This window comes from Elephas maximus, chromosome 15 (assembly GCF_024166365.1).
Source record: "Elephas maximus indicus isolate mEleMax1 chromosome 15, mEleMax1 primary haplotype, whole genome shotgun sequence".
Taxonomy (NCBI): domain Eukaryota; kingdom Metazoa; phylum Chordata; class Mammalia; order Proboscidea; family Elephantidae; genus Elephas; species Elephas maximus.
The window spans coordinates 93,152,764-93,171,233 of NC_064833.1; positions in this window are offsets into that span (position 1 = coordinate 93,152,764).

Below are 18,470 nucleotides of genomic sequence, written 5' to 3' on the forward strand. Positions count from 1 at the left end.
TAGAATAGAATACAATACAACAGAACAGAATAGAATAGATGACGGTAGGATAGGGTAGTACAGAATAGAATAGAGTAGGAAACAACAGAATAGAATAGAGTAGAACAGAACAGAATAGAATCGATTAGGGTAGGGTAGGTTGGAATAGAGAGAATAGAAGACTAGAATAGAACAGAACAGAGCAGAATAGAAAAGGAGAGATTCGTGTACGGTAGGGTAGGATAGGGTAGAATAGAAATGAATAGAATAAAAGAGAATAGAGTCGCATTGTATCAAATTTCGTGGAATCGCATTAAATCACATGGAATAGAATAGATTAGAGTAGGGAAGGGCAGGATAGAATAGAAAGGAATAGAATAGACCAGAATGGCATAGAACAGAACTGAAAGGAACAGAAGAGGGTAGGGCAGGGTAGAATTGAGTAGGGTACTGTAGAGTCAAATAGAATAGATTAGGGTAGGGTAGGGTAGCATAGGGTGGAATAGAGAGTAGAAGAATAGAAGGGAAGAGAAGAGAAGAGAATTGAAAAGAGTCGAATCGAATAGATTAGAGTTGGACAGAGTAGGGGAGGGGAGGGTAGAATAGAATGGCATAGAACAGAACAGAACACGATAGAAAGCAGAGCAGAGAGTAGAATAGGGAAGAGTGGAGTTGAATAGAGTCGAAAAGAGCCAAATAGAGCTGATTAGAGCCGAATGGAGCCAAACGGAGCTGAATCAAGACGAAACGAGACGAATCGAGACAAATCGAGCCGAATTGTGCCTAATCGCATTGTATCACGGAGAATCCTGTCGCATTCCGTCAAATCGTGTCGAATTGCATCGAATCAAATCGAATTGTATTTGAGCTGAATCGCGTCGAATCGTGTCGAAATGTGTCAAGTCGAATCCAATGGAATAGAGTAGGGGAGGGGAGGGAAGGGGAGAAAAATAGAATAGAGTAAAATAGAACTGAACAGGAAGAATACGAAAGAATAGAGTAGAGTAGAATAGAGTAAAGCAGAATAGAGTTGTATAGAGGCGAATAGAGCCAAATGGAGATGAAACGAGACAAATTGAATTGCATCGAATAGAATCTATTAGAGTGAACTAGAGCAGGGTAGGGTAAGGTAGAATAGAATAGCCCAGAATGGAGTGGAATGGAATCGAATGGAGTCGAATGGAGTCGTATAATGATGAATAGAGTAGGAAAGACTTGACTAGAGCCAAATAGGGCAGAATAGGACCGAATCGAGCCAAATCCCACCAAATCGAGCCTAATCGAGCCGAACTGAGCCAAATTGAGCTGATTTGAACCGAAGGGTGCCGAATCGCGTCAAAATCTGTCAAATGAAATGGAATAGATTAGAGTAGGGCAGGTTAAGGTAGGGTAGAGTAGAATAGAATAGAACAGGACAGAAGAAAACAGAAAGAGTAGAGTGGAGTCGAATAGAGACGAGTAGAACCAAATGGAGACAAATTGTGCCAAATCTCATCATATGGTGTCGAATCACTTTGAATCGCGTCGAATCCCTGCAATTCGTGTTGAATCGTGTTGCATCGAATCAAATCTATTAGAATGGATTATAGTAGAGGAGGATAGGGTAGAGTAGATTACAATAGAATAGAGTAGAAGAGATTAGAATGGAGTAGAATGCTGGAGTGGAGCTGAATGTTTTTGAATGGAGTCGAATGGCATCGAATACAGAAATCGAGTCGAATAGAGCTGACTAGAGCCAATACAGCCAAATCGAGCTGAACTGAGCCAAATCAAACCGATTTGAACCGAATGGACCCCGTTGGAGCCAATTCGAGCCTAGTCACATCGAATCGCGTCGAATAATGTTGAAATGCGACAAATGGAATTGAATAGAGTAGGGTAGGTTAGGGTAGAAGAGAAGAGAATAGAACGGGACAGAATACAACAGAATAGGGTAAGGAGAGTAGAGCAGAGTAGTGTAGAGTAGAATAGAGTCCGATAGAGCCGAATCGAGCCGAATCAATCCAAATGGATAGGAAATAAGACAAATCGCGTCAAATAGAATCGAACCGATTAGAGTTGGTTAGGGTAGGGCAGAAAGGAATAGAGTAGGATAGTGTGGACTAGAGTGGAATTGTTGGGAGTGGAGTCAAATGGAGCGGAATAGATACGGACAAAGTCGAATAGAGCCAAATAGAGCGGAATAGGGCTGAATAAGGCCGAATCGAGCCAATGTGAGTCGAATCGAGCCTAACTGAGCTGAATCAACCTGAATGGAGCCGAATCCAGCCGAATCGAGCCTAAACAAGCTGAATCCACATGATTCGAGCCGAAAGGACCTGAATGGAGAAAGGCAAGGCAAGGCAAGGATCAAACGGGACCCAGTCAGACCAAGCCGGGCATGACCAGATCCAGCCGGGCATAACCACATCAAACCAGATCTAACTAGACCCAACCGGATCAAGCCAGATCCAACCGGGCCTAACTGTATCCAAGCGGATCCAATCGAATCCAGGTGGATAGAAGCAGATCCAGCCGAATAGAACCGGATCCAGCCAGACATAAAAGGATCCAGTCAGATCCGAATGGATTCAACCCGTTCTAAACAGATACACCTGGATCCAACCAGTCCCAACCGGTTCCAACAGGATCCATCCGGTTCCAATCTTTCCCATCTGGTTCCAACCGGATCCAAAACATTGGAACCGGACTCGTCCGGTTCCAACTGGTTCCATGTGGACCCAGCCGGATCCATCAGGTTTCAACTGGTTCTAGCAGAATCCAACGGGTTCCAGCCGGTTCGAACAAGATCCATCCGATTCCACCGGTTCCTTCCGGAACTCTGCGGTTCCAACCGGTTGCATCCGGATCGATCAGGTTCCAAGCGGCTCCATCCGGATCAATCAGCTTCCAACCGGGTGCATCCGGATTTTGCCGGATCAATCAGGTTTCAAGTGGTTCCAGCTGGATGCAACCGGTTCCAGCCGGTTCCAAATGGATCCATCCGGTTCCAACCGGTTCCTTCCGGAACGTTCCTCTTCCAACCGGTTTCATCCAGATCCATCCGCTTCCAACTGGATCCAGCCTGATCCATCAGGTTTCAACTGGTTCCAGCTGCATCCAACCGGTTCCATGCGGATCCATACGCTTCCAACCGGATCCATCCAGCTCCAACCGTATCCATCTGTCTCCAAACAGTTCCAACCAGATCGAACAGGTTCCAATTGGTTCCATCCGGTTCCAACTGGATCCATCCCTTTCCATCCAGTTCCAACTGGTTGCTATCGGTTCCATCTGGATCCAACCAGATCCCACCTGATCCCTCCTATTCCAAGCGAATCCAACCGCTTCCATCCGATTCCAACCGGCTCGAATCAGCTCGAACGAGTCTCGTTGAATGCCATTGAATCCCAACAAATTCCAACAAATCACATCGAATCCCGTCACACCCCTTTGAATTGCATTGAATTCCGTCAAATCCCGACGAATCTCTTCAAACCCCGTTGAACCCTGTCGATTCTTGTCGAATCATGTCAAATCATATTGAGTTCCATCAGAACACGTCGAAATGCTTTGAATCCTGTCAAATTGCATCAATGGCATCGAATCGCTTCAAGTCGGTTCCAAACCCGTTGAATTCCACTGAATCGCATCAAATGGCTTCGATTGGCGTCTGATCGGGTCGATTCCTGTCACATCCCGTCGCATCTCATTCAATTTGTTAAATCGTGTCAATCTGTGTCATGTTGCATTGAATCCCTTCAAACAAAGTCGAGTGCCGTCGAATTGGGTCGAATCAAGTCGAATGGCATGGAACCCCATCGAATCTTGTCGAATCACGTTGAATCCTGTCGGATTGCCTCTAACCGTGTCAAATTGTGTTGAATCGCTTCGATACCTGTCGAATCCTGTCGATTCCCATCAAATGCCGCCCAATCAGATTGAATGGCTTTGAATCGGAACCAATGGAATAGATTCGAATGGAGTCAGGTAGGGTAAGTTTGGGTAGGGTAGACTACGGTGGACTAGAGTAGACTAGAGTAAACTAGACTAGAGGTCTAGACTATTACCCTAGGCTAGTAGCCTAGATGAGTAGACAAGAGTAGGGTAATGTGGGGTAGCATAGGGTAGGGGAGCAAAGGGTGGAATAGAGACTGTAGAAGAAGAGAAGAGAAGAGAAGAGAGTTGAATTGCCTCGAGTTGCACCGAATATCATCAAATCATGTCGAATCGCATTGAATAGAGTCTATTAGAGCAGGGTAGGGTAGGATAGAATAGAATTGGACAGGAAAGAGTAGAATAGAATACAATACAACAGAACAGAATAGAATAGATGACGGTAGGATAGGGTAGTACAGAATAGAATAGAGTAGGAAACAACAGAATAGAATAGAGTAGAACAGAACAGAATAGAATCGATTAGGGTAGGGTAGGTTGGAATAGAGAGAATAGAAGACTAGAATAGAACAGAACAGAGCAGAATAGAAAAGGAGAGATTCGTGTACGGTAGGGTAGGATAGGGTAGAATAGAAATGAATAGAATAAAAGAGAATAGAGTCGCATTGTATCAAATTTCGTGGAATCGCATTAAATCACATGGAATAGAATAGATTAGAGTAGGGAAGGGCAGGATAGAATAGAAAGGAATAGAATAGACCAGAATGGCATAGAACAGAACTGAAAGGAACAGAAGAGGGTAGGGCAGGGTAGAATTGAGTAGGGTACTGTAGAGTCAAATAGAATAGATTAGGGTAGGGTAGGGTAGCATAGGGTGGAATAGAGAGTAGAAGAATAGAAGGGAAGAGAAGAGAAGAGAATTGAAAAGAGTCGAATCGAATAGATTAGAGTTGGACAGAGTAGGGGAGGGGAGGGTAGAATAGAATGGCATAGAACAGAACAGAACACGATAGAAAGCAGAGCAGAGAGTAGAATAGGGAAGAGTGGAGTTGAATAGAGTCGAAAAGAGCCAAATAGAGCTGATTAGAGCCGAATGGAGCCAAACGGAGCTGAATCAAGACGAAACGAGACGAATCGAGACAAATCGAGCCGAATTGTGCCTAATCGCATTGTATCACGGAGAATCCTGTCGCATTCCGTCAAATCGTGTCGAATTGCATCGAATCAAATCGAATTGTATTTGAGCTGAATCGCGTCGAATCGTGTCGAAATGTGTCAAGTCGAATCCAATGGAATAGAGTAGGGGAGGGGAGGGAAGGGGAGAAAAATAGAATAGAGTAAAATAGAACTGAACAGGAAGAATACGAAAGAATAGAGTAGAGTAGAATAGAGTAAAGCAGAATAGAGTTGTATAGAGGCGAATAGAGCCAAATGGAGATGAAACGAGACAAATTGAATTGCATCGAATAGAATCTATTAGAGTGAACTAGAGCAGGGTAGGGTAAGGTAGAATAGAATAGCCCAGAATGGAGTGGAATGGAATCGAATGGAGTCGAATGGAGTCGTATAATGATGAATAGAGTAGGAAAGACTTGACTAGAGCCAAATAGGGCAGAATAGGACCGAATCGAGCCAAATCCCACCAAATCGAGCCTAATCGAGCCGAACTGAGCCAAATTGAGCTGATTTGAACCGAAGGGTGCCGAATCGCGTCAAAATCTGTCAAATGAAATGGAATAGATTAGAGTAGGGCAGGTTAAGGTAGGGTAGAGTAGAATAGAATAGAACAGGACAGAAGAAAACAGAAAGAGTAGAGTGGAGTCGAATAGAGACGAGTAGAACCAAATGGAGACAAATTGTGCCAAATCTCATCATATGGTGTCGAATCACTTTGAATCGCGTCGAATCCCTGCAATTCGTGTTGAATCGTGTTGCATCGAATCAAATCTATTAGAATGGATTATAGTAGAGGAGGATAGGGTAGAGTAGATTACAATAGAATAGAGTAGAAGAGATTAGAATGGAGTAGAATGCTGGAGTGGAGCTGAATGTTTTTGAATGGAGTCGAATGGCATCGAATACAGAAATCGAGTCGAATAGAGCTGACTAGAGCCAATACAGCCAAATCGAGCTGAACTGAGCCAAATCAAACCGATTTGAACCGAATGGACCCCGTTGGAGCCAATTCGAGCCTAGTCACATCGAATCGCGTCGAATAATGTTGAAATGCGACAAATGGAATTGAATAGAGTAGGGTAGGTTAGGGTAGAAGAGAAGAGAATAGAACGGGACAGAATACAACAGAATAGGGTAAGGAGAGTAGAGCAGAGTAGTGTAGAGTAGAATAGAGTCCGATAGAGCCGAATCGAGCCGAATCAATCCAAATGGATAGGAAATAAGACAAATCGCGTCAAATAGAATCGAACCGATTAGAGTTGGTTAGGGTAGGGCAGAAAGGAATAGAGTAGGATAGTGTGGACTAGAGTGGAATTGTTGGGAGTGGAGTCAAATGGAGCGGAATAGATACGGACAAAGTCGAATAGAGCCAAATAGAGCGGAATAGGGCTGAATAAGGCCGAATCGAGCCAATGTGAGTCGAATCGAGCCTAACTGAGCTGAATCAACCTGAATGGAGCCGAATCCAGCCGAATCGAGCCTAAACAAGCTGAATCCACATGATTCGAGCCGAAAGGACCTGAATGGAGAAAGGCAAGGCAAGGCAAGGATCAAACGGGACCCAGTCAGACCAAGCCGGGCATGACCAGATCCAGCCGGGCATAACCACATCAAACCAGATCTAACTAGACCCAACCGGATCAAGCCAGATCCAACCGGGCCTAACTGTATCCAAGCGGATCCAATCGAATCCAGGTGGATAGAAGCAGATCCAGCCGAATAGAACCGGATCCAGCCAGACATAAAAGGATCCAGTCAGATCCGAATGGATTCAACCCGTTCTAAACAGATACACCTGGATCCAACCAGTCCCAACCGGTTCCAACAGGATCCATCCGGTTCCAATCTTTCCCATCTGGTTCCAACCGGATCCAAAACATTGGAACCGGACTCGTCCGGTTCCAACTGGTTCCATGTGGACCCAGCCGGATCCATCAGGTTTCAACTGGTTCTAGCAGAATCCAACGGGTTCCAGCCGGTTCGAACAAGATCCATCCGATTCCACCGGTTCCTTCCGGAACTCTGCGGTTCCAACCGGTTGCATCCGGATCGATCAGGTTCCAAGCGGCTCCATCCGGATCAATCAGCTTCCAACCGGGTGCATCCGGATTTTGCCGGATCAATCAGGTTTCAAGTGGTTCCAGCTGGATGCAACCGGTTCCAGCCGGTTCCAAATGGATCCATCCGGTTCCAACCGGTTCCTTCCGGAACGTTCCTCTTCCAACCGGTTTCATCCAGATCCATCCGCTTCCAACTGGATCCAGCCTGATCCATCAGGTTTCAACTGGTTCCAGCTGCATCCAACCGGTTCCATGCGGATCCATACGCTTCCAACCGGATCCATCCAGCTCCAACCGTATCCATCTGTCTCCAAACAGTTCCAACCAGATCGAACAGGTTCCAATTGGTTCCATCCGGTTCCAACTGGATCCATCCCTTTCCATCCAGTTCCAACTGGTTGCTATCGGTTCCATCTGGATCCAACCAGATCCCACCTGATCCCTCCTATTCCAAGCGAATCCAACCGCTTCCATCCGATTCCAACCGGCTCGAATCAGCTCGAACGAGTCTCGTTGAATGCCATTGAATCCCAACAAATTCCAACAAATCACATCGAATCCCGTCACACCCCTTTGAATTGCATTGAATTCCGTCAAATCCCGACGAATCTCTTCAAACCCCGTTGAACCCTGTCGATTCTTGTCGAATCATGTCAAATCATATTGAGTTCCATCAGAACACGTCGAAATGCTTTGAATCCTGTCAAATTGCATCAATGGCATCGAATCGCTTCAAGTCGGTTCCAAACCCGTTGAATTCCACTGAATCGCATCAAATGGCTTCGATTGGCGTCTGATCGGGTCGATTCCTGTCACATCCCGTCGCATCTCATTCAATTTGTTAAATCGTGTCAATCTGTGTCATGTTGCATTGAATCCCTTCAAACAAAGTCGAGTGCCGTCGAATTGGGTCGAATCAAGTCGAATGGCATGGAACCCCATCGAATCTTGTCGAATCACGTTGAATCCTGTCGGATTGCCTCTAACCGTGTCAAATTGTGTTGAATCGCTTCGATACCTGTCGAATCCTGTCGATTCCCATCAAATGCCGCCCAATCAGATTGAATGGCTTTGAATCGGAACCAATGGAATAGATTCGAATGGAGTCAGGTAGGGTAAGTTTGGGTAGGGTAGACTACGGTGGACTAGAGTAGACTAGAGTAAACTAGACTAGAGGTCTAGACTATTACCCTAGGCTAGTAGCCTAGATGAGTAGACAAGAGTAGGGTAATGTGGGGTAGCGTAGGGTAGGGGAGCAAAGGGTGGAATAGAGACTGTAGAAGAAGAGAAGAGAAGAGAAGAGAGTTGAATTGCCTCGAGTTGCACCGAATATCATCAAATCATGTCGAATCGCATTGAATAGAGTCTATTAGAGCAGGGTAGGGTAGGATAGAATAGAATTGGACAGGAAAGAGTAGAATAGAATACAATACAACAGAACAGAATAGAATAGATGACGGTAGGATAGGGTAGTACAGAATAGAATAGAGTAGGAAACAACAGAATAGAATAGAGTAGAACAGAACAGAATAGAATCGATTAGGGTAGGGTAGGTTGGAATAGAGAGAATAGAAGACTAGAATAGAACAGAACAGAGCAGAATAGAAAAGGAGAGATTCGTGTACGGTAGGGTAGGATAGGGTAGAATAGAAATGAATAGAATAAAAGAGAATAGAGTCGCATTGTATCAAATTTCGTGGAATCGCATTAAATCACATGGAATAGAATAGATTAGAGTAGGGAAGGGCAGGATAGAATAGAAAGGAATAGAATAGACCAGAATGGCATAGAACAGAACTGAAAGGAACAGAAGAGGGTAGGGCAGGGTAGAATTGAGTAGGGTACTGTAGAGTCAAATAGAATACATTAGGGTAGGGTAGGGTAGCATAGGGTGGAATAGAGAGTAGAAGAATAGAAGGGAAGAGAAGAGAAGAGAATTGAAAAGAGTCGAATCGAATAGATTAGAGTTGGACAGAGTAGGGGAGGGGAGGGTAGAATAGAATGGCATAGAACAGAACAGAACACGATAGAAAGCAGAGCAGAGAGTAGAATAGGGAAGAGTGGAGTTGAATAGAGTCGAAAAGAGCCAAATAGAGCTGATTAGAGCCGAATGGAGCCAAACGGAGCTGAATCAAGACGAAACGAGACGAATCGAGACAAATCGAGCCGAATTGTGCCTAATCGCATTGTATCACGGAGAATCCTGTCGCATTCCGTCAAATCGTGTCGAATTGCATCGAATCAAATCGAATTGTATTTGAGCTGAATCACGTCGAATCGTGTCGAAATGTGTCAAGTCGAATCCAATGGAATAGAGTAGGGGAGGGGAGGGAAGGGGAGAAAAATAGAATAGAGTAAAATAGAACTGAACAGGAAGAATACGAAAGAATAGAGTAGAGTAGAATAGAGTAAAGCAGAATAGAGTTGTATAGAGGCGAATAGAGCCAAATGGAGATGAAACGAGACAAATTGAATTGCATCGAATAGAATCTATTAGAGTGAACTAGAGCAGGGTAGGGTAAGGTAGAATAGAATAGCCCAGAATGGAGTGGAATGGAATCGAATGGAGTCGAATGGAGTCGTATAATGATGAATAGAGTAGGAAAGACTTGACTAGAGCCAAATAGGGCAGAATAGGACCGAATCGAGCCAAATCCCACCAAATCGAGCCTAATCGAGCCGAACTGAGCCAAATTGAGCTGATTTGAACCGAAGGGTGCCGAATCGCGTCAAAATCTGTCAAATGAAATGGAATAGATTAGAGTAGGGCAGGTTAAGGTAGGGTAGAGTAGAATAGAATAGAACAGGACAGAAGAAAACAGAAAGAGTAGAGTGGAGTCGAATAGAGACGAGTAGAACCAAATGGAGACAAATTGTGCCAAATCTCATCATATGGTGTCGAATCACTTTGAATCGCGTCGAATCCCTGCAATTCGTGTTGAATCGTGTTGCATCGAATCAAATCTATTAGAATGGATTATAGTAGAGGAGGATAGGGTAGAGTAGATTACAATAGAATAGAGTAGAAGAGATTAGAATGGAGTAGAATGCTGGAGTGGAGCTGAATGTTTTTGAATGGAGTCGAATGGCATCGAATACAGAAATCGAGTCGAATAGAGCTGACTAGAGCCAATACAGCCAAATCGAGCTGAACTGAGCCAAATCAAACCGATTTGAACCGAATGGACCCCGTTGGAGCCAATTCGAGCCTAGTCACATCGAATCGCGTCGAATAATGTTGAAATGCGACAAATGGAATTGAATAGAGTAGGGTAGGTTAGGGTAGAAGAGAAGAGAATGGAACGGGACAGAATACAACAGAATAGGGTAAGGAGAGTAGAGCAGAGTAGTGTAGAGTAGAATAGAGTCCGATAGAGCCGAATCGAGCCGAATCAATCCAAATGGATAGGAAATAAGACAAATCGCGTCAAATAGAATCGAACCGATTAGAGTTGGTTAGGGTAGGGCAGAAAGGAATAGAGTAGGATAGTGTGGACTAGAGTGGAATTGTTGGGAGTGGAGTCAAATGGAGCGGAATAGATACGGACAAAGTCGAATAGAGCCAAATAGAGCGGAATAGGGCTGAATAAGGCCGAATCGAGCCAATGTGAGTCGAATCGAGCCTAACTGAGCTGAATCAACCTGAATGGAGCCGAATCCAGCCGAATCGAGCCTAAACAAGCTGAATCCACATGATTCGAGCCGAAAGGACCTGAATGGAGAAAGGCAAGGCAAGGCAAGGATCAAACGGGACCCAGTCAGACCAAGCCGGGCATGACCAGATCCAGCCGGGCATAACCACATCAAACCAGATCTAACTAGACCCAACCGGATCAAGCCAGATCCAACCGGGCCTAACTGTATCCAAGCGGATCCAATCGAATCCAGGTGGATAGAAGCAGATCCAGCCGAATAGAACCGGATCCAGCCAGACATAAAAGGATCCAGTCAGATCCGAATGGATTCAACCCGTTCTAAACAGATACACCTGGATCCAACCAGTCCCAACCGGTTCCAACAGGATCCATCCGGTTCCAATCTTTCCCATCTGGTTCCAACCGGATCCAAAACATTGGAACCGGACTCGTCCGGTTCCAACTGGTTCCATGTGGACCCAGCCGGATCCATCAGGTTTCAACTGGTTCTAGCAGAATCCAACGGGTTCCAGCCGGTTCGAACAAGATCCATCCGATTCCACCGGTTCCTTCCGGAACTCTGCGGTTCCAACCGGTTGCATCCGGATCGATCAGGTTCCAAGCGGCTCCATCCGGATCAATCAGCTTCCAACCGGGTGCATCCGGATTTTGCCGGATCAATCAGGTTTCAAGTGGTTCCAGCTGGATGCAACCGGTTCCAGCCGGTTCCAAATGGATCCATCCGGTTCCAACCGGTTCCTTCCGGAACGTTCCTCTTCCAACCGGTTTCATCCAGATCCATCCGCTTCCAACTGGATCCAGCCTGATCCATCAGGTTTCAACTGGTTCCAGCTGCATCCAACCGGTTCCATGCGGATCCATACGCTTCCAACCGGATCCATCCAGCTCCAACCGTATCCATCTGTCTCCAAACAGTTCCAACCAGATCGAACAGGTTCCAATTGGTTCCATCCGGTTCCAACTGGATCCATCCCTTTCCATCCAGTTCCAACTGGTTGCTATCGGTTCCATCTGGATCCAACCAGATCCCACCTGATCCCTCCTATTCCAAGCGAATCCAACCGCTTCCATCCGATTCCAACCGGCTCGAATCAGCTCGAACGAGTCTCGTTGAATGCCATTGAATCCCAACAAATTCCAACAAATCACATCGAATCCCGTCACACCCCTTTGAATTGCATTGAATTCCGTCAAATCCCGACGAATCTCTTCAAACCCCGTTGAACCCTGTCGATTCTTGTCGAATCATGTCAAATCATATTGAGTTCCATCAGAACACGTCGAAATGCTTTGAATCCTGTCAAATTGCATCAATGGCATCGAATCGCTTCAAGTCGGTTCCAAACCCGTTGAATTCCACTGAATCGCATCAAATGGCTTCGATTGGCGTCTGATCGGGTCGATTCCTGTCACATCCCGTCGCATCTCATTCAATTTGTTAAATCGTGTCAATCTGTGTCATGTTGCATTGAATCCCTTCAAACAAAGTCGAGTGCCGTCGAATTGGGTCGAATCAAGTCGAATGGCATGGAACCCCATCGAATCTTGTCGAATCACGTTGAATCCTGTCGGATTGCCTCTAACCGTGTCAAATTGTGTTGAATCGCTTCGATACCTGTCGAATCCTGTCGATTCCCATCAAATGCCGCCCAATCAGATTGAATGGCTTTGAATCGGAACCAATGGAATAGATTCGAATGGAGTCAGGTAGGGTAAGTTTGGGTAGGGTAGACTACGGTGGACTAGAGTAGACTAGAGTAAACTAGACTAGAGGTCTAGACTATTACCCTAGGCTAGTAGCCTAGATGAGTAGACAAGAGTAGGGTAATGTGGGGTAGCGTAGGGTAGGGGAGCAAAGGGTGGAATAGAGACTGTAGAAGAAGAGAAGAGAAGAGAAGAGAGTTGAATTGCCTCGAGTTGCACCGAATATCATCAAATCATGTCGAATCGCATTGAATAGAGTCTATTAGAGCAGGGTAGGGTAGGATAGAATAGAATTGGACAGGAAAGAGTAGAATAGAATACAATACAACAGAACAGAATAGAATAGATGACGGTAGGATAGGGTAGTACAGAATAGAATAGAGTAGGAAACAACAGAATAGAATAGAGTAGAACAGAACAGAATAGAATCGATTAGGGTAGGGTAGGTTGGAATAGAGAGAATAGAAGACTAGAATAGAACAGAACAGAGCAGAATAGAAAAGGAGAGATTCGTGTACGGTAGGGTAGGATAGGGTAGAATAGAAATGAATAGAATAAAAGAGAATAGAGTCGCATTGTATCAAATTTCGTGGAATCGCATTAAATCACATGGAATAGAATAGATTAGAGTAGGGAAGGGCAGGATAGAATAGAAAGGAATAGAATAGACCAGAATGGCATAGAACAGAACTGAAAGGAACAGAAGAGGGTAGGGCAGGGTAGAATTGAGTAGGGTACTGTAGAGTCAAATAGAATACATTAGGGTAGGGTAGGGTAGCATAGGGTGGAATAGAGAGTAGAAGAATAGAAGGGAAGAGAAGAGAAGAGAATTGAAAAGAGTCGAATCGAATAGATTAGAGTTGGACAGAGTAGGGGAGGGGAGGGTAGAATAGAATGGCATAGAACAGAACAGAACACGATAGAAAGCAGAGCAGAGAGTAGAATAGGGAAGAGTGGAGTTGAATAGAGTCGAAAAGAGCCAAATAGAGCTGATTAGAGCCGAATGGAGCCAAACGGAGCTGAATCAAGACGAAACGAGACGAATCGAGACAAATCGAGCCGAATTGTGCCTAATCGCATTGTATCACGGAGAATCCTGTCGCATTCCGTCAAATCGTGTCGAATTGCATCGAATCAAATCGAATTGTATTTGAGCTGAATCACGTCGAATCGTGTCGAAATGTGTCAAGTCGAATCCAATGGAATAGAGTAGGGGAGGGGAGGGAAGGGGAGAAAAATAGAATAGAGTAAAATAGAACTGAACAGGAAGAATACGAAAGAATAGAGTAGAGTAGAATAGAGTAAAGCAGAATAGAGTTGTATAGAGGCGAATAGAGCCAAATGGAGATGAAACGAGACAAATTGAATTGCATCGAATAGAATCTATTAGAGTGAACTAGAGCAGGGTAGGGTAAGGTAGAATAGAATAGCCCAGAATGGAGTGGAATGGAATCGAATGGAGTCGAATGGAGTCGTATAATGATGAATAGAGTAGGAAAGACTTGACTAGAGCCAAATAGGGCAGAATAGGACCGAATCGAGCCAAATCCCACCAAATCGAGCCTAATCGAGCCGAACTGAGCCAAATTGAGCTGATTTGAACCGAAGGGTGCCGAATCGCGTCAAAATCTGTCAAATGAAATGGAATAGATTAGAGTAGGGCAGGTTAAGGTAGGGTAGAGTAGAATAGAATAGAACAGGACAGAAGAAAACAGAAAGAGTAGAGTGGAGTCGAATAGAGACGAGTAGAACCAAATGGAGACAAATTGTGCCAAATCTCATCATATGGTGTCGAATCACTTTGAATCGCGTCGAATCCCTGCAATTCGTGTTGAATCGTGTTGCATCGAATCAAATCTATTAGAATGGATTATAGTAGAGGAGGATAGGGTAGAGTAGATTACAATAGAATAGAGTAGAAGAGATTAGAATGGAGTAGAATGCTGGAGTGGAGCTGAATGTTTTTGAATGGAGTCGAATGGCATCGAATACAGAAATCGAGTCGAATAGAGCTGACTAGAGCCAATACAGCCAAATCGAGCTGAACTGAGCCAAATCAAACCGATTTGAACCGAATGGACCCCGTTGGAGCCAATTCGAGCCTAGTCACATCGAATCGCGTCGAATAATGTTGAAATGCGACAAATGGAATTGAATAGAGTAGGGTAGGTTAGGGTAGAAGAGAAGAGAATGGAACGGGACAGAATACAACAGAATAGGGTAAGGAGAGTAGAGCAGAGTAGTGTAGAGTAGAATAGAGTCCGATAGAGCCGAATCGAGCCGAATCAATCCAAATGGATAGGAAATAAGACAAATCGCGTCAAATAGAATCGAACCGATTAGAGTTGGTTAGGGTAGGGCAGAAAGGAATAGAGTAGGATAGTGTGGACTAGAGTGGAATTGTTGGGAGTGGAGTCAAATGGAGCGGAATAGATACGGACAAAGTCGAATAGAGCCAAATAGAGCGGAATAGGGCTGAATAAGGCCGAATCGAGCCAATGTGAGTCGAATCGAGCCTAACTGAGCTGAATCAACCTGAATGGAGCCGAATCCAGCCGAATCGAGCCTAAACAAGCTGAATCCACATGATTCGAGCCGAAAGGACCTGAATGGAGAAAGGCAAGGCAAGGCAAGGATCAAACGGGACCCAGTCAGACCAAGCCGGGCATGACCAGATCCAGCCGGGCATAACCACATCAAACCAGATCTAACTAGACCCAACCGGATCAAGCCAGATCCAACCGGGCCTAACTGTATCCAAGCGGATCCAATCGAATCCAGGTGGATAGAAGCAGATCCAGCCGAATAGAACCGGATCCAGCCAGACATAAAAGGATCCAGTCAGATCCGAATGGATTCAACCCGTTCTAAACAGATACACCTGGATCCAACCAGTCCCAACCGGTTCCAACAGGATCCATCCGGTTCCAATCTTTCCCATCTGGTTCCAACCGGATCCAAAACATTGGAACCGGACTCGTCCGGTTCCAACTGGTTCCATGTGGACCCAGCCGGATCCATCAGGTTTCAACTGGTTCTAGCAGAATCCAACGGGTTCCAGCCGGTTCGAACAAGATCCATCCGATTCCACCGGTTCCTTCCGGAACTCTGCGGTTCCAACCGGTTGCATCCGGATCGATCAGGTTCCAAGCGGCTCCATCCGGATCAATCAGCTTCCAACCGGGTGCATCCGGATTTTGCCGGATCAATCAGGTTTCAAGTGGTTCCAGCTGGATGCAACCGGTTCCAGCCGGTTCCAAATGGATCCATCCGGTTCCAACCGGTTCCTTCCGGAACGTTCCTCTTCCAACCGGTTTCATCCAGATCCATCCGCTTCCAACTGGATCCAGCCTGATCCATCAGGTTTCAACTGGTTCCAGCTGCATCCAACCGGTTCCATGCGGATCCATACGCTTCCAACCGGATCCATCCAGCTCCAACCGTATCCATCTGTCTCCAAACAGTTCCAACCAGATCGAACAGGTTCCAATTGGTTCCATCCGGTTCCAACTGGATCCATCCCTTTCCATCCAGTTCCAACTGGTTGCTATCGGTTCCATCTGGATCCAACCAGATCCCACCTGATCCCTCCTATTCCAAGCGAATCCAACCGCTTCCATCCGATTCCAACCGGCTCGAATCAGCTCGAACGAGTCTCGTTGAATGCCATTGAATCCCAACAAATTCCAACAAATCACATCGAATCCCGTCACACCCCTTTGAATTGCATTGAATTCCGTCAAATCCCGACGAATCTCTTCAAACCCCGTTGAACCCTGTCGATTCTTGTCGAATCATGTCAAATCATATTGAGTTCCATCAGAACACGTCGAAATGCTTTGAATCCTGTCAAATTGCATCAATGGCATCGAATCGCTTCAAGTCGGTTCCAAACCCGTTGAATTCCACTGAATCGCATCAAATGGCTTCGATTGGCGTCTGATCGGGTCGATTCCTGTCACATCCCGTCGCATCTCATTCAATTTGTTAAATCGTGTCAATCTGTGTCATGTTGCATTGAATCCCTTCAAACAAAGTCGAGTGCCGTCGAATTGGGTCGAATCAAGTCGAATGGCATGGAACCCCATCGAATCTTGTCGAATCACGTTGAATCCTGTCGGATTGCCTCTAACCGTGTCAAATTGTGTTGAATCGCTTCGATACCTGTCGAATCCTGTCGATTCCCATCAAATGCCGCCCAATCAGATTGAATGGCTTTGAATCGGAACCAATGGAATAGATTCGAATGGAGTCAGGTAGGGTAAGTTTGGGTAGGGTAGACTACGGTGGACTAGAGTAGACTAGAGTAAACTAGACTAGAGGTCTAGACTATTACCCTAGGCTAGTAGCCTAGATGAGTAGACAAGAGTAGGGTAATGTGGGGTAGCGTAGGGTAGGGGAGCAAAGGGTGGAATAGAGACAGTAGAAGAAGAGAAGAGAAGAGAAGAGAGTTGAATTGCCTCGAGTTGCACCGAATATCATCAAATCATGTCGAATCGCATTGAATAGAGTCTATTAGAGCAGGGTAGGGTAGGATAGAATAGAATTGGACAGGAAAGAGTAGAATAGAATACAATACAACAGAACAGAATAGAATAGATGACGGTAGGATAGGGTAGTACAGAATAGAATAGAGTAGGAAACAACAGAATAGAATAGAGTAGAACAGAACAGAATAGAATCGATTAGGGTAGGGTAGGTTGGAATAGAGAGAATAGAAGACTAGAATAGAACAGAACAGAGCAGAATAGAAAAGGAGAGATTCGTGTACGGTAGGGTAGGATAGGGTAGAATAGAAATGAATAGAATAAAAGAGAATAGAGTCGCATTGTATCAAATTTCGTGGAATCGCATTAAATCACATGGAATAGAATAGATTAGAGTAGGGAAGGGCAGGATAGAATAGAAAGGAATAGAATAGACCAGAATGGCATAGAACAGAACTGAAAGGAACAGAAGAGGGTAGGGCAGGGTAGAATTGAGTAGGGTACTGTAGAGTCAAATAGAATAGATTAGGGTAGGGTAGGGTAGCATAGGGTGGAATAGAGAGTAGAAGAATAGAAGGGAAGAGAATAGAAGAGAATTGAAAAGAGTCGAATCGAATAGATTAGAGTTGGACAGAGTAGGGGAGGGGAGGGTAGAATAGAATGGCATAGAACAGAACAGAACACGATAGAAAGCAGAGCAGAGAGTAGAATAGGGAAGAGTGGAGTTGAATAGAGTCGAAAAGAGCCAAATAGAGCTGATTAGAGCCGAATGGAGCCAAACGGAGCTGAATCAAGACGAAACGAGACGAATCGAGACAAATCGAGCCGAATTGTGCCTAATCGCATTGTATCACGGAGAATCCTGTCGCATTCCGTCAAATCGTGTCGAATTGCATCGAATCAAATCGAATTGTATTTGAGCTGAATCGCGTCGAATCGTGTCGAAATGTGTCAAGTCGAATCCAATGGAATAGAGTAGGGGAGGGGAGGGAAGGGGAGAAAAATAGAATAGAGTAAAATAGAACTGAACAGGAAGAATACGAAAGAATAGAGTAGAGTAGAATAGAGTAAAGCAGAATAGAGTTGTATAGAGGCGAATAGAGCCAAATGGAGATGAAACGAGACAAATTGAATTGCATCGAATAGAATCTATTAGAGTGAACTAGAGCAGGGTAGGGTAAGGTAGAATAGAATAGCCCAGAATGGAGTGGAATGGAATCGAATGGAGTCGAATGGAGTCGTATAATGATGAATAGAGTAGGAAAGACTTGACTAGAGCCAAATAGGGCAGAATAGGACCGAATCGAGCCAAATCCCACCAAATCGAGCCTAATCGAGCCGAACTGAGCCAAATTGAGCTGATTTGAACCGAAGGGTGCCGAATCGCGTCAAAATCTGTCAAATGAAATGGAATAGATTAGAGTAGGGCAGGTTAAGGTAGGGTAGAGTAGAATAGAATAGAACAGGACAGAAGAAAACAGAAAGAGTAGAGTGGAGTCGAATAGAGACGAGTAGAACCAAATGGAGACAAA